This window comes from Balaenoptera borealis (assembly GCF_965194805.1).
Source record: "Balaenoptera borealis genome assembly, chromosome: 3".
NCBI lineage: Eukaryota > Metazoa > Chordata > Mammalia > Artiodactyla > Balaenopteridae > Balaenoptera > Balaenoptera borealis.
In genome coordinates, this window is record NC_138866.1 from 52,091,384 (window position 1) to 52,107,663 (window position 16,280).

Consider the following 16,280-nt stretch of genomic DNA (forward strand, 5'->3'; position numbering starts at 1 on the left):
GGCCACAGATATTGAGTAAGTGACTCATTCTACAATTATTTAGGAGTTATCTAGCTCAACTTTGCATACCTGTCAGCAGTTCCTGATATGTAGGTATATATACAGTATCTGTTCTAACATGTGAGCATCTTGAGTTGCATGAAGGGAGTATGGGAAATGGTGGCCTCCTGGAATGTGTTGAGATAGGTTGTCTCTATATTTCTGAGTGGCGTTTGAATGCCTCTATTTTTCTGCTAATGATGATGGTGTTAGAAATAAGTGTGAAATGACCGGATCAGGACCTTGAGGAGGACTGATAAATTTGGGGCTGGCTGTTAAGAGGAGCAGACTGAAAAACTGGACTCATCAATTAACTGGAAGCAGAGATTATCAAGCAGTGCTTTGCACATAATTGGTGCTCAATGTATATTTGTAAAGTAAATGGGCACAAGGTAAATATCAAATCGTATTGCCAGTGAGCATGATCATCAAGTTAGGGTTTTGAATGGGCTGTGGAGGTAAGAGCATGGAGCAGTGCAGTGTAGTAGGTGGGCCTGGATAGACCTGGCCTGTGAACTGAAGTGCCCCGGGTTTAAGCCCCACTCCACTGATCACTAGCTCTGTATGACCTTGAGCAAGGCGCTTGATCTCTCCTTACCTCAGTTTTATCATCTGCAAAATAGGAGTAATAATGGCAACTACTTCGTAGTGTTTTTATGAGTATTAAATGAGTTAATGTTTATAAAGCTCTTTAAAAAACACTCCTGGAGTTAGGCAGTATAAGTGATTGCTATTATTATTCTCTTTAAACAAATGGTTGCAAATAAGGGCAGGTTGTTAAAATATTTGATAGGGAGGGGGCAAGATGGCGGAAGAGTAAGACGCGGAGATCACCTTCCTTCCCACAGATACAGCAGAAATACATCTACACGTGGAACTGCTCCTACAGAACACCCACTGAACGCTGGCAGAAGACGTCAGACCTCCCAAAAGGCAAGAAAATCCCCACGTACTTGGGTAGGGTAAAAGAAAAAAGAAATAACAGAGACAAAAGAATAGGGACGGGACCTGCGCCAGTGGGAGGGAGCCGTGAAGGAGGAAAGGTTTCCAGGCACTAGGAAGCCCCTTTGCGGGCAGAGACTGCAGGTGGCAGAGGGGGGAAGCTTCGGAGCCGCGGAGGAGAGCGCAGCCACAGGGGTGCGGAGGGCAAAGTGGAGAGACTCCCGCACAGAGGCTTGGCGCCAACCAGCACTCACCAGCCTGAGAGGCTTGTCTGCTCACTCGCCGGGGCGGGCGGGGTCTGGGAGCTGAGGCTCGGGCTTTGGTGCTAGCCGGGAGGGAGTCCGGGAAAAAGTCTGCAGCTGCCGAAGAGGCAAGAGACTTTTTCTTGCCTCTTTGTTTCGCGGCGCACAAGGAGAGGGGATTCAGAGCGCAGCCTAAACGAAATCCAGAGACGGGTGCGAGCCGCGCGGCTATCAGCGCGGATCCCACAGCAACAGGGGAGCAGAGGGAAAAACGGAGAGACTCCCGCACAGAGGCTCAGCGCCGAGCAGCGCTCACCAGCCCGAGAGGCTTGTCTGCTCACCCGCTGGGGCAGGCGGGGCTGGGAGCTGAGGTGCGGGCTTCGGTTGGATCACAGGGAGAGGACTGGGGTTGGCGGCGTGAACACAGCCTGAAGGGGTTGGCGTGCCGCGGCGAACCGGGAGGGAGCCGGAGAGGAGGTCTGCAGCTGCCGAAGAGGCAAGAGACTTTTTCTTGCCTCTTTGTTTCGCGGCGCGCAATGAGAGGGGATTCAGAGAGCCGCCTCGACGAACTCCAGAGGCAGGCGCGAGCCGCGGCTAACAGCGCAGACCCCAGAGACTGGTAGGAAACGCTAAGGCTGCTGCTGCCGCCACCAAGAAGCCTGTGTGCGAGCCCAGGTCACTCTCCACACCGCCCCTCCCGGGAGCCGGTGCAGCTCGCCACTGCCAGGCTCCCGTGATCCAGGGAGAACTTCCCCGGGAGAACACACGGCACGCCTCAGGCTGCTGCAACGTCACGACGCCCCTGACGCAGCAGGCTCGCCCCGCCTCCTCCGTACCACTCCCTCCCCCGGCCTGAGTGAGCCAGAGCCCCCGAAGCAGCTGCTCCTTTAACCCTGTTCTGTCTGGGCGGGGAACGGACGCCCTCAGGCGACGTACACACAGAGGCGGGTCCAAATCCAAAGCTGAACGCTGGGAGCTGTACGAACAAAGAAGAGAAAGGGAAATCTCCCCCAGCAGCCTCAGAAGCAGCGGATTAAAGCTCCACAAACAACTTGATGTGCCTGCATCTGTTGAATACCTGAATAGACAACGAATCATCCCAAATTCAAAAGGTGGACTTTAGGAGCAGGATATATTAATTTCCCCTTTTCCTTTTTTTGTGAGTGTATACGTGTATGCTTCTGGGTGAGATTTTGTCTGTATAGCTTTGCTTTCACCATCAGTCCTAGGGTTAGGTCCGTCCTTTTTTTTTTTTTTTTTTTTTACTTAAATTTTTTTTTCCTAATACATGCTTTCTTAATAATTTTTTCCGTATTTTCTATTTTAGAAATTAAAAAATTTTTTAATAAGTTTTTTCATATTTTTTATTTTAAAAATTAAAAAAATTTTTTTTTAATAAATTTTTTTCTTAAAAATCTTTTTCTTATTTTTTACTATAAAAAAATTAATAAATCTATTTTTAAAAATTAAAATTTTTTTTCTGAATACATTTACTCTTAATAATTTTTTTCTTATTTTTTATCATAATAGCTTTATTTTATTTTATTTTATCCTCTTTTTATCTTTTTATTTTTTTCTCCCTTATATTCTGAGCTGTGTGGATGAAAGGCTCTTGGTGCTCCAGCCAGGCATCAGGGCTGTGCCTCTGAGGTGGGAGAGCCAACCTCAGGACACTGGTCCACATGAGACCTACCAGCTCCACGTAACACCAAACGGCAAAAATCTCTCAGAGATCTCCATCTCAACATCAAGACCCAGCTTCACTCAACGACCAGCAAGCTACAGGGCTGGACACCCTATGCCAAACAACTAGCAAGACAGGAACACAGCCCCATCCATTAGCAGGGAGGCTGCCTAAAATCGTAAGGCCACAGACACCCCAAAACACACCACCAGAAGTGGACGTGCCCACCAGAAAGACAAGATTCAACCTCATCCACCAGAACACAGGCAATAGTCCCCTCCACCAGGAAGCCTACACAACCCACTGAACCAACCTTACCCACTGGGGACAGATACTAAAAACAACGGAAACTACGAACCTGCAGCCTGTGAAAAGGAGACCCCAAACACAGTAAGATAAGCAAAATGAGACGACAGAAAAACACACAGCAGATGAAGGAGCAGGGTCAAAACACACCAGACCTAACAAATGAAGAGGAAATAGGTAGTCTACCTGAAAAAGAATTCAGAATAATGATAGTAAGGATGATCCAAAATCTTGGAAATAGAATAGACAAAATGCAAGAAACATTTAACAAGGACGTAGAAGAACTAAAGAGGAACCAAGCAACGATGAAAAACACAATAAATGAAATTAAAAATACTCTAGATGGGATCAATAGCAGAATAACTGAGGCAGAAGAAAGGATAAGTGACCTGGAAGATAAAATGGTGGAAATAACTACTGCAGAGCAGGATAAAGAAAAAAGAATGAAAAGAACTGAGGACAGTCTCAGAGACCTCTGGGACAACATTAAACGCACCAACATTCGAATTATAGGGGTCCCAGAAGAAGAAGAGAAAAAGAAAGGGACTGAGAAAATATTTGAAGAGATTATAGTTGAAAACTTCCCTAATATGGGAAAGGAAATAGTTAATCAAGTCCAGGAAGCACAGAGAGTCCCATACAGGATAAACCCAAGGAGAAACATGCCAAGACACATATTAATCAAACTGTCAAAAATTAAATATAAAGAAAACATATTAAAAGCAGCAAGGGAAAAACAACAAATAACACACAAGGGAATCCCCATAAGGTTAACATCTGATCTTTCAGCAGAAACTCTGCAAGCCAGAAGGGAGTGGCAGGATATACTTAAAGTGATGAAGGAGAAAAACCTACAACCAAGGTTACTCTACCCAGCAAGGATCTCATTCAGATTTGATGGAGAAATTAAAACCTTTACAGACAAGCAAAAGCTGAGAGAGTTCAGCACCACCAAACCAGCTTTACAACAAATGCTAAAGGAACTTCTCTAGGCAAGAAACACAAGAGAAGGAAAACACCTACAATAACAAACCCAAAACATTTAAGAAAATGGGAATGGGAACATACATATCGATAATTACCTTGAATGTAAATGGATTAAATGCTCCCACCAAAAGACACAGGCTGGCTGAATGGATACAAAAACAAGACCCATATATATGCTGTCTACAAGAGACCCACTTCAGACCTAGAGACACATACAGACTGAAAGTGAGGGGATGGAAAAAGATATTCCATGCAAATGGAAATCAAAAGAAAGCTGGAGTAGCAATTCTCATATCAGACAAAATAGACTTTAAAATAAAGAATATTATAAGAGACAAAGAAGGACACTATATAATGATCAAGGGATCGATCCAAGAGGAAGGTATAACAATTGTAAATATTTATGCACCCAACATAGGAGCACCTCAATACATAAGGCAAATACTAACAGCCATAAAAGGGGAAATTGACAGCAACACAATCATAGTAGGGGACTTTAACACCCCACTTTCATCAATGGACAGATCATCCAAAATGAAAATAAATAAGGAAACACAAGCTTTAAATGATACATTAAACAAGATGGACTTAATTGATATTTATAGGACATTCCACCCAAAAACAACAGAATACACATTTTTCTCAAGTGCGCATGGAACATTCTCCAGGATAGATCATATCTTGGGTCACAAATCAAGCCTTGGTAAATTTAAGAAAATTGAAATCGTATCAAGTATCTTTTCCGACCACAACGCTATGAGACTAGATATCAATTACAGGAAAAGATCTGTAAAAAATACAAACACATGGAGGCTACACAATACACTACTTAATAATGAAGTGATCACTGAAGAAATCAAAGGGGAAATCAAAAAATACCTAGAAACAAATGACAATGGAGATACGACGACCCAAAACCTATTGGACGCAGCAAAAGCAGTGCTAAGAGGGAAGTTTATAGCAATACAAGCCTACCTCAAGAAACAGGAAACATCTCGAATAAACAACGTAACCTTGCACCTAAAGCAATTAGAGAAAGAAGAACAAAAAAACCCCAAAGCTAGCAGAAGGAAAGAAATCATAAAGATCAGGTCAGAAATAAATGAAAAAGAAATGAAGGAAACAATAGCAAAAATCAATAAAACTAAAAGCTGGTTCTTTGAGAAGATAAACAAAATTGATAAACCATTAGCCAGACTCATCAAGAGAAAAAGGGAGAAGACTCAAATCAATAGAATTAGAAATGAAAAAGGAGAAGTAACCACTGACACTGCAGAAATACAAAAGATCATGAGAGATTACTACAAGCAACTCTACGCCAATAAAATGGACAACCTGGAAGAAATGGACAGATTCTTAGAAATGCACAAACTGCCGAGACTGAAGCAGGAAGAAATAGAAAATATGAACAGACCAATCACAAGCACTGAAATTGAAACTGTGATTAAAAACCTTCCAACAAACAAAAGCCCAGGACCAGATGGCTTCACAGGTGAATTCTATCAAACATTTAGAGAAGAGCTAACACCTATCCTTCTCAAACTCTTCCAAAATATTGCAGAGGGAGGAACACTCCCAAACTCATTCTACGAGGCCACCATCACCCTGATACCAAAACCAGACAAAGATGTCACAAAGAAAGAAAACTACAGGCCAATATCACTGATGAACATAGATGCAAAAATCCTCAACAAAATACTAGCAAACAGAATCCAACAGCACATTAAAAGGATCATACACCCTGATCAAGTGGGGTTTATCCCAGGAATGCAAGGATTCTTCAATATACGTAAATCAATCAATGTGATACACCATATTAACAAATTGAAGGAGAAAAACCATATGATCATCTCAATAGATGCAGAGAAAGCTTTCGACAAAATTCAACACCCATTTATGATAAAAGTCCTGCAGAAAGTAGGCATAGAGGGAACTTTCCTCAACATAATAAAGGCCATATATGACAAACCCACAGCCAACATTGTCCTCAATGGTGAAAAACTGAAACCATTTCCACTAAGATCAGGAACAAGACAAGGTTGCCCACTCTCACCACTATTATTCAACATAGTTTTGGAAGTGTTAGCCACAGCAATCAGAGAAGACAAAGAAATAAAAGGAATCCAAATCGGAAAAGAAGAAGTAAAGCTGTCACTGTTTGCAGATGACATGATACTATACATAGAGAATCCTAAAGATGCTACCAGAAAACTCCTAGAGCTAATCAATGAATTTGGTAAAGTAGCAGGATACAAAATTAATGCACAGAAATCTCTTGCATTTCTATACACTAATGATGAAAAATCTGAAAGTGAAATTAAGAAAACACTCCCGTTTACCATTGCAACAAAAAGAATAAAATATCTAGGAATAAACCTACCTAAGGAGACAAAAGACCTGTATGCAGAAAATTATAAGACACTGATGAAAGAAATTAAAGATGATACAAATAGATGGAAAGATATACCATGTTCCTGGATTGGAAGAATCAACATTGTGAAAATGACTCTACTACCCAAAGCAATCTACAGATTCAATGCAATACCTATCAAACTACCACTGGCATTTTTCACAGAAGTAGAACAAAAAATTTCACAATTTGTATGGAAACACAAAAGACCCCGAATAGCCAAAGCAATCTTGAGAACAAAAAATGGAGCTGGGGGAATCAGGCTCCCTGACTTCAGACTATATTACAAAGCTACAGTAATCAAGATAGTTTGGTACTGGCACAAAAACAGAAATATAGATCAATGGAACAGGATAGAAAGCCCAGAGATAAACCCACACACATATGGTCACCTTATCTTTGATAAAGGAGGCAAGCATATACAGTGGAGAAAAGACAGCCTCTTCAATAAGTGGTGCTGGGAAAATTGGACAGATACATGTAAAAGTATGAAATTAGAACACTCCCTGACACCATGCACAAAAATAAACTCAAAATGGATTAAAGACCTAAGTGTAAGACCAGACACTATCAAACTCTTAGAGGAAAACATAGGCAGAACATTCTATGACATACATCACAGCAAGATTCTTTTTGACCCAGCTCCCAGAGAAATGGAAATAAGAACACACATAAACAAATGGGACCCAATGAAACTTAAAAGCTTTTGCACAGCAAAGGAAACCATAAACAAGACCAAAGACAACCATCAGAATGGGAGAAAATATTTGCAAATGAAGCAACTGACAAAGGATTAATCTCCAAGATTTACAAGCAGCTCATGCAGCTCAATAACAAAAAAACGAACAACCCAATCCAAAAATGGGCAGAAGACCTAAATAGACATTTCTCCAAAGAAGATATACAGATGGCCAACAGACACATGAAAGAATGCTCAACATCATTAATCATTAGAGAAATGCAAATCAAAACTACAATGAGATATCATCTCACACCGGTCAGAATGGCCATCATCAAAAAATCTAGAAACAATAAATGCTGGAGAGGGTGTGGAGGAAAGGGAACTCTCTTGCACTGGTGGTGGGAATGTAAATTGATACAGCCACTATGGAGAACAGTATGGAGGTTCCTTAAAAAACTACAAATAGAACTACCGTACGATCCAGCAATCCCACTACTGGGCGTATACCCTGAGAAAACCATAGGTCAAAAAGAGTCTTGTACCAAAATGTTCATTGCAGCTCTATTTACAATAGCCAGGACATGGAAGCAACCTAAATGTCCATCGACAGATGAATGGATAAAGAAGATGTGGCACATATATACAATGGAATATTACTCAGCCATAAAAAGAAATGAAATGGAGGTATTTGTAATGAGGTGGGTGGAGTTAGAGTCTGTCATACAGAGTGAAGTAAGTCAGAAAGAGAAAAACAAATACAGTATGCTAACACATATATACGGAATCTAAGGGAAAAAAAAGGCCATGAAGAACCTAGTGGCAAGACGGGAATAAAGACACAGACCTACTCGAGAATGGACTTGAGGATATGGGGAGGGGGTGGGGTGAGATGTGACAGGGTGAGAGAGTGTCATGGACATATATACACTACCAAATGTAGAATAGGTAGCTAGTGGGAAGCAGCCGCATAGCACAGGGAGATCAGCTCGGTGCTTTGTGACCACCTAGAGGGGTGGGATGGGGAGGGTGGGAGGGAGGGAGATGCAAGAGGGAAGAGATATGGGAACATATTGTATATGTATAACTGATTCACTTTGTTATAAAGCAGAAGGTAACACACCATTGTAAGGCAATTATACTTCAATAAAGATGTTTAAAAAAAAAATATTTGATAAACTTTTAACTAGGTAATGAACTATTTTAATGTTTTATAGAAGTATTTTCTTTTATATTGGAAATAAGAATAAATTTAAAATTTTATATATTTACAAAAAATATGACCACTCTGTACCTAAAGTTTTACAACTTGCTTTTTTCACTTAAAATATATTTTGGACATTTTTCCATGTCAGGATATATAAAATTTTCTCTGCTTTCATAGTTGTTTAGAGTTAGGAAGGAACTTTGAAATCATATATTCCACCCTTCTTCCTCCATATTATGGATCGATTGTACTTTTTGGGAGAACTGCAGTTTTTCAGCTTCCTTCATACAATATGCAGTTTGCAATTCTATACAATGTGTCATATTTAGTACTTGGTTCTTTTGTTGTTGTTGTTTAGAGTGACTTCTCCCTCACCCCCCACAAAGAGAAAATAGCTCTTGCTATTAATAAAACCTTGAGTTCTTTATAGTGGACAAAGTGTAAACCTGTGTAATCACCTGAAATATTGCACACAGAGCAGTGGCAAAAGTAAATGTGGAGTAACATAATCTTTTAAAACCTAGTTAAAATAATGGATTGAACACATGCTTTAAGACTGTTTTGTTATAAAGTTGTAAAAATGACAATTAGAATGGAGAAGCAGACTTTAGCAAAAAATCATTGGAATGAAAACAGCAGCTGGTCAGCAGAAAAGGGAAAATAAAGCTGAATCCTAAGCCAGCATTGTTAAAACAGAGAAAAAATGTAATTTACATCACAGGATCCTTCCTTTCCAACATCAAAGCCTTATAAACTTGTAGTATCAGGTACCTGTAGAAGTGGAGGAGATGGCAAGAGTGAAAAATTGGGAGAATTGGCTGAAAATCTGTTTAAAAAGCAATTAGACCCTGATCCTCTCTCCTCGACTCTGCATGGTTGAATGGTCCTTCCTCTCACACTCTGACAAAAGATGAAGGTTTTAGATACTGGAAAGGGCAAATGAGAGGATCTCTGCTTGGGGAAATGAGAGGGGCACTAAATTATAACAGCGTGAGCAAGTGAGCATTGAGGGATAAAGTTGAGATGCCCAGGCCCTAGCTTCCTGTCACCTCACACCCAGGACTCTGGAAACATGGCGTACATCCTGCAGGTATGCAAATGGAAGCTACTTGTACAGTAGTCTGACGTGGGTGGTCAGAGAATCCTGAAAATACCGACTGATATCACAGGTCCCCAAGCAAATGGCCCAGAAGATCATCATATTAAGAAAACCACAGTTAACAAAACCCACCCACGGGCATGGAATTTCCAATCAACTTTTTAATATTCTACTTTAATATGAGCAGAGAGCTATGGACCACTACGTATTTATGGAAGACATATGAGACAAAAGATGGAGGTTAAAAAAAAAAAAAAAAAAAGGAAAACCTTATGGATAGAAAGATGCTAACCAGGGAGTGAGGGTATCTTCAAAATTGTTTATTAGTAATCTTAGAGTGATAAAACATACTATTACATCCATGAAACAAGAATAGCTTGTTATTTGAAATAGTTATCAAACATAAATGAGCTATTGGAAATTAAAGATAAGAGAGTTGTGAGGGAAATCTCAATAGGAGGTTTGGAAATTAAGAAATATCAGAAAGTAAAACACAATGAAGTTGAAATTATGAGACAAAAAAAAAAAAAAAAAGGGAGACTTATTCCAGGAGGTCCATCATTTGAAAAATACAACTCCCAGAAAAAAAGTGAAGAATGAAAATGGAGAAAAAGTAATTATCAAAGAACTAAGACAAGAAACTTCCTCAGAACATAGAGACCACAGGAGAGAAGCAAGTTAAAGATGACAATGGTGAAGGGATATTCTCAGATTAGAGCTGCTGGAGAAATTGAGATGGCAACATATCCAAACTGGAAAGGTAGAAGCTCTTGGCAGGGACTTCTTTAATAAGAGGAAGTGAATGAAGTAGTTAATGTATTTGTATATACTGAGATAGATAAGCACTTCATTGAGAGTTGAGAGTGAATTAATAATAACTATTAAAAAGGGATCAGACAAACAATTATTTACTTCAAGGAAAACCAAAAGTGTAAGAAAGGAAAAATTACATAGTATCCTCTATGGTTCAGCAGTGAATAGCATTCATACAGTCATGGTACTATACACATTGAGTAATGATTAAACTAAAACTAATGGTAGAGTCTATCATACAGAGTGAAGCAAGTCAGAAAGAGAAAAACAAATGCTGTATGCTAACATATATATGGAATCTAAAAAAAAGAAAAGAAAAAAAAAGTGGTTTTGAAGAACCTAGGGGCAGGACAGGAATAAAGACGCAGATGTAGAGGATGGACTTGAGGACATGGGGAGGGGGAAGGGTAAGCTGGGACGAAGTGAGAGAGCGTCATGGACATATACACACTACCAAATGTAAAATAGATAGCTAGTGGGAAGCAGCCGCATGGCACAGGGAGATCAGCTCGGTGCTTTGTGACCACCTAGAGGAGTGGGATAGAAAGGGTGGGAGGGAGATGCAAGAGGGAGGAGATATGGGGATATATGTATATGTATAGCTGATTCACTTTGTTATACAGCTGAAACTAACACACCATTGTAAAGCAATTATACTCCAATAAAGATATTTAAAATAAATAAATAAAACTAATGGTATAACTATATTTGGGAATATAGGGTGATAAGAAGTGTGTTGTGTGTCTGTGCATCTGTGTGTCTTTGTGGTGGGGGTAGGTGAGGTGGGCAATGGAGGAGAACTAAATCCCCATTTTCTACAATGGAAAGCCAATACAGAGTGCTCTAATCAGAAAGATAGAAGAAACAATATAAATGTTTTTTAGATATGTGGAAGTATCATAAAATATGCTAGAAGAGTTGAAAGTTATCCCCTCTGGTGAGCAGGAAATGAGTTCACAGGGTTTTGGGTAGCATTTGTGTTTTAAAGACAAATTTCTTAAAATCATTTGATGCTAAATTATATATAGAATTTTGTTAAATTATAGGGAGAAATTAGATGATTTTCTACACCTTTATAATACTTGCAGATTCCTCATAACTAGATTTTAAGAACAAAATCATTGGAAGAAAATCCTTCAAAAATCCCTTTTACTTGTGAAAAAAGGGCCTTTGTTTTTTGCTGTTTTATTCAGGAATTTGAAGAAATGCCACAAGAAAAGTTATAAAAATGCTGTATTATCTCCTTTACCACTGTTTGTCCCAGAACTAATTTCTTTAGGAAGTGAGGGTGAGAAATTCAAATATCATTTTATAATGAGTAGGAGAACACCTGGCACCAGTGTGGGAGTAGTTTACCTGTCAACATATCTTTAAATCTGAGACTGCCAACCGCAAATCTCCATGTAAAAGTTAGCTGCAAAATACCTATCCATATCTTGCAGTCATTTTTTTCTCCGTTCCCTAGCCTTACCTCAGTGATGAGGAAACCATGCTTATTCTGTTTTTATCATTATACAGTATTTCTTACAAGAGACTAAGGGAACCAGAGACTGTTTTGGGTAGTGTACATAAAAATATACAGACACAAACCCCACATTTCAATTGCCTTTTCACTAGATAGCATCTTCTATCCCTTTAATCAAGATGTCGTGCCACTGAAAAACGCTGCCTGGTCTGTGTGCTACAAACTAGACAACACGTTTTCCATGAAGGCTTGACTCTATTTTACAGAAGCTTTGAAAAGCAGTGTTGACATAGGTGCAAGAATCACATTGAAAGGATAGAAGGAAGATGATTTTAAGGAATTAAGACAATTATATTTATAAAGGTGTAAATATGATTCTTTTAATGAACATTTATTGAGTATCAGAATATATGTGACCAAAAAATATGTAGACACTGGAGGCCAGGGAGAGGCCTTCAAAGAGCTAAGAAAGTGTAGCAGAAAAGATTGATATACAAATAAAAAAATTGCAAGAGTATAAAATTGCATACAAAGAGTCTTATTTAATTCTGGAGGGTGCATGACTTCTACTGAAAGTACATTGCTTTAGGGCAAATAGAAGATATATCACATTAAAATTAAACTTGTATTATCTTTTCTACTTCAATATGTTAGGCATTTGCTCATTCATTAAACTAATTCACTGTAATTCCACGGGTAGTTTTTAAAAGCCTGCTATGTGTCAGGCATTCTGCTAGCTGATGAGGATAAAATAATTAAAGAGAGAGCTAAATTTTTGTCCTCAAAGGCAGGATGTTAGGGGAGAGACAGATAGAAGCAACTATCAAAGTGTGGTAAATGCCATCAAGGGAAAGTCAGCAGGACAGGAATGAGTAGAATTATAAAATTATAAAAGTAGAAAGAACTGCTTGGTCATCTAATTTTCTATAGACCAGTAAATTGAAACTGAGTAAAAATAACAGTGTAACTAAAGACAGAGGCAAAACATATGCATGTTCTGATGCCACTGGGGCATGGCTTCCAGTTACCACTTGAAATGGTTGGAGTGTTTGGCTCCACAAGGATTTAATATCCTCTATGCAAGGCAATATTTCATCAAGCTATTCAATAATCATGTAATTATTGAAAAATAGAAAATTGCAAGTGTGTGTGGTAGAGAGGGTATAGTTTAAATTAAAAATTATTCTAAATGACATATTAGCAATTGTTATAGGTTATTGGAATAAAACATTGGAGTAGGTTTTACTGGGTTTATTGCCAGGGAAGCAGTAAAGATACTAAAGTGAATAAAAACATTCTCTGTCCTCATTTATCAGAACTTATCTCATTTTTTCTTCACAATGGACCTGTGAGTTGAGTATAATTGTTTCTAATATACTGGAGAGGAATGTGAAGTTCTAGGAAAAAAGAGTAACTTTACCAGAGTTGAAGTTAAACAAATAGACTGCCAGTTATTTCTCCAGCAAAAATGGGTTTATTTGGGATCAGCAAAGAATTGCAATCCAGGGTCTGCAATCATGGTGAGCCACGTGCAAAAAGGAGAGGAAAACTCCTATACTATGGGGAAAAGGAAGTTGGGAGGGCTATAGTAAATGAAGAGTCCATTGGAGGAATTGAGAGTTCGAAGTATAGTGACTTTTCATTGGCTGAGTTTTAACAGTCTCTCATTGGCTGAGCTCTCACCAGGCAAGAAGGGGAAGTCCTTTTTCTTCCTGTTGAGCTGGACTAACTTCCTAGGGAGTGAGAGCTCTCTTTTCTGGCCTCCTGCCTCTTTTAATTTCTGTTCATTAATGTTTACACCAAGATCACAAAGCGATTTTGGGGTATAAAAGGGATCTCAATCTAGCATGCTATATAAGCAACGTTTTACTGTTCCCTTGCCTAAAAAAATTCTTGGTAGGTAAACATCACTTTGTTCATTTGGATATTAAGCATTATTTTTACCCCAGTGGAAAAATTTTAGAATGTAATATACTAGAGTTTTATGGTACAATGAAATATTCTGGAAAGCAGGACAATTAATCAGATAAAAAGGTTGGAGAATCCAGGAGTTATGGGAATCCGTTATACTCTTTCCCCATAGGAATTCATACAAATATTTTAGGCCACAAGTAATTCACAGGAGACCTTATCCTTTGGTTCAAGGATGATCTTTAAATAAAGGAAACCCCCTTGCTAAGACAAACAACTAAGACCTACATCATTTATCAGTATTAATACTTTAAAAAAAGAAACTTTTTTTTCCTTTTGACTCCAGAAGGCATTGACATTTTAATGGAAAAGATAAGATGTTTCTGGAGCTGGGTGGGAGTGTCCCTGTGAAGACAGACTGAGGCAATATGAGGATGTGTGGATGTGTATCAAAAAGAGATAGGAACCTAAGTGAGACTACTAGTGGTTTCAACATTTTGCCTGTTGTAAGTCCAGCTTTAAAGCAAACACTTGACTTTTGTTATAATTACTTAATACACTATTCCTCCCTCAAGTCATGGTAAGATTCCTACAAGTTGAGTTACACCTGTTTTAGGGAAGCATTAAAGTAGCTTTTTAAATGCTCAACCTTGAAGCATCAAGTGAATCTGAATCCTCATCTCCTGGTTTGGGCATCTAGTCATAAGAGTTAGGTGAATAGAATTTGAAAACCCAATAATTTCAGCAAATATATCTATGCCAGGCTTCTTCCACATAACCCATTTTCCAAAATCACACACACATAACCCTTTTCATACTCTCTATATGTATAGCATTTCCTAAATTCAGCTGAGTCAGCTGAATGTTATGAAAAAAAAAGCATCTGATTAAAGTAATTGCAATAAGTATGAATAATTAACTGAGACCACCCTCCCTAGAGGTGCTTTCAAGAGGATAGGCTAAGTGCTCACTAACTGTTAGATTGGGAGAGCAGCAGCAATGTCGCTTGCTGTTCCCCTTCCACACCTTCCTTTCTGGGTAATGTATTTTTTATCTAAAACCTCTCAGTTGTGTATATTCTAAAACATCTGCTACCTCTATAGCAATAATCATTAATTCATTTCTGTCCATTATTTCCATTATTTCTTTACAAATACTTTTTTTCTCTCTCCACTACCACACTATGCTCCTTTTCATTTTCAATTTGTACCTTCTCATGTGTGGGATATCCACAGAGACAGGCACATTTGATGGTCCCTTCCTTGACATTGATGATGCACTATACTTCTTAAATCCTTCTAATTATCTAGTTACCCTTTATTATTATGATGGTTATTATATATATATATATATATATATATATATATATATATATATATATATATATATAAAACTGAAAACACTCCTACAACCCAATTCAAGAAACAGAACATTGCCAGCACAATATTATTCCTCTTGAAAAATGTTTCTTACCAAGAAGAGTGTCTATCCTCATTATTTTTGATAAGATCACCTTGTTTTATCAGATACTTGAGTGAGGAGGTTAGAATAACTGAATGTACCCAAGATGTTTCAAGGAGTGAAATGTTTAGAGAGAAAGATTGCCGCTATACTTCAGTAAAACATATACATACACCATAGAAAAGGTGATATAAAATTTTGATATAAAGTTTATTGTTTCAAAAAGTGAGAATGCCATAGCAAATGTGTAAGCAGAGGACAAAAAAAAAACTAATAAAATGTTAATTAAAATAGTGACTTTTTAAACATAATTGAATTTATAGTGATCTCATTTGTCAAGCATTGAAGACATTGTTTCTAAGGAAGATACATTATTATTTTATTGCAAAGGTAATAATAAAATAACCATTTGACTTACAGCTCCTTTTGGTACATGTTCCCTTGAAATGTTAAAAATTAACAAAAATCCTCCTCAATTAAAATTGAATGTCTAGTATCTTTTTGAGATGGAAGAAGACTTTTATGTTTCATATTAAATTGATCAAAGCATATTGCTTGCCTTTTTCTAGGCAAAAACATCTTTTTGAGGAGGCTGATTTGCTTATCTGTAAGAAAGTTTATAAATCATTTTATATAATGTATAGTAATTTACATTAGACATGTTAAGGTAGAAGCCTATACTGAAGGACTTATGATTAAAATAATGATACTTTTCCTCAACTCAGTGATACTAGTCCATGAAAATAATGCTGTATGGCAGAATTTGTCTATAACTTAATTGAGCACTTACAGCAATTTTCTTATAAATTTGGTTTTCCTTATAGATTGTGGTCTTCAGGATCACACAGAATATGCTTTGTTTCCCCAAGTCAGTGTAAATCTCATATTAGACGTTCAGTAAAACTTCAAGTGATGGCAATAGTCAATAGCACTCAAATTTGTGGAAGATAATTCTTTGATAGTACTCCAGGAATAGTCCAACCCTGCTATATAAATGCTGATTATGGGAATCTTCGGTGAAGAATAAACAGATAA

The 16,280-nt window shown here is 38.2% G+C and overlaps 1 protein-coding gene and 1 long non-coding RNA gene across 5 annotated transcripts in view; one reads left to right on the forward strand and one right to left on the reverse strand.

Moving 5' to 3' along the window:
* The window catches only part of MDGA2 (MAM domain containing glycosylphosphatidylinositol anchor 2), an 830,366-nt gene that overhangs the window by 383,194 nt on the left and 430,892 nt on the right, over nt 1-16,280 (forward strand). The gene's annotated exons all lie outside the window — the stretch shown is intronic.
* LOC309624989 overlaps nt 1-16,280 on the reverse strand; it is a 290,848-nt gene that overhangs the window by 170,205 nt on the left and 104,363 nt on the right. The gene's annotated exons all lie outside the window — the stretch shown is intronic.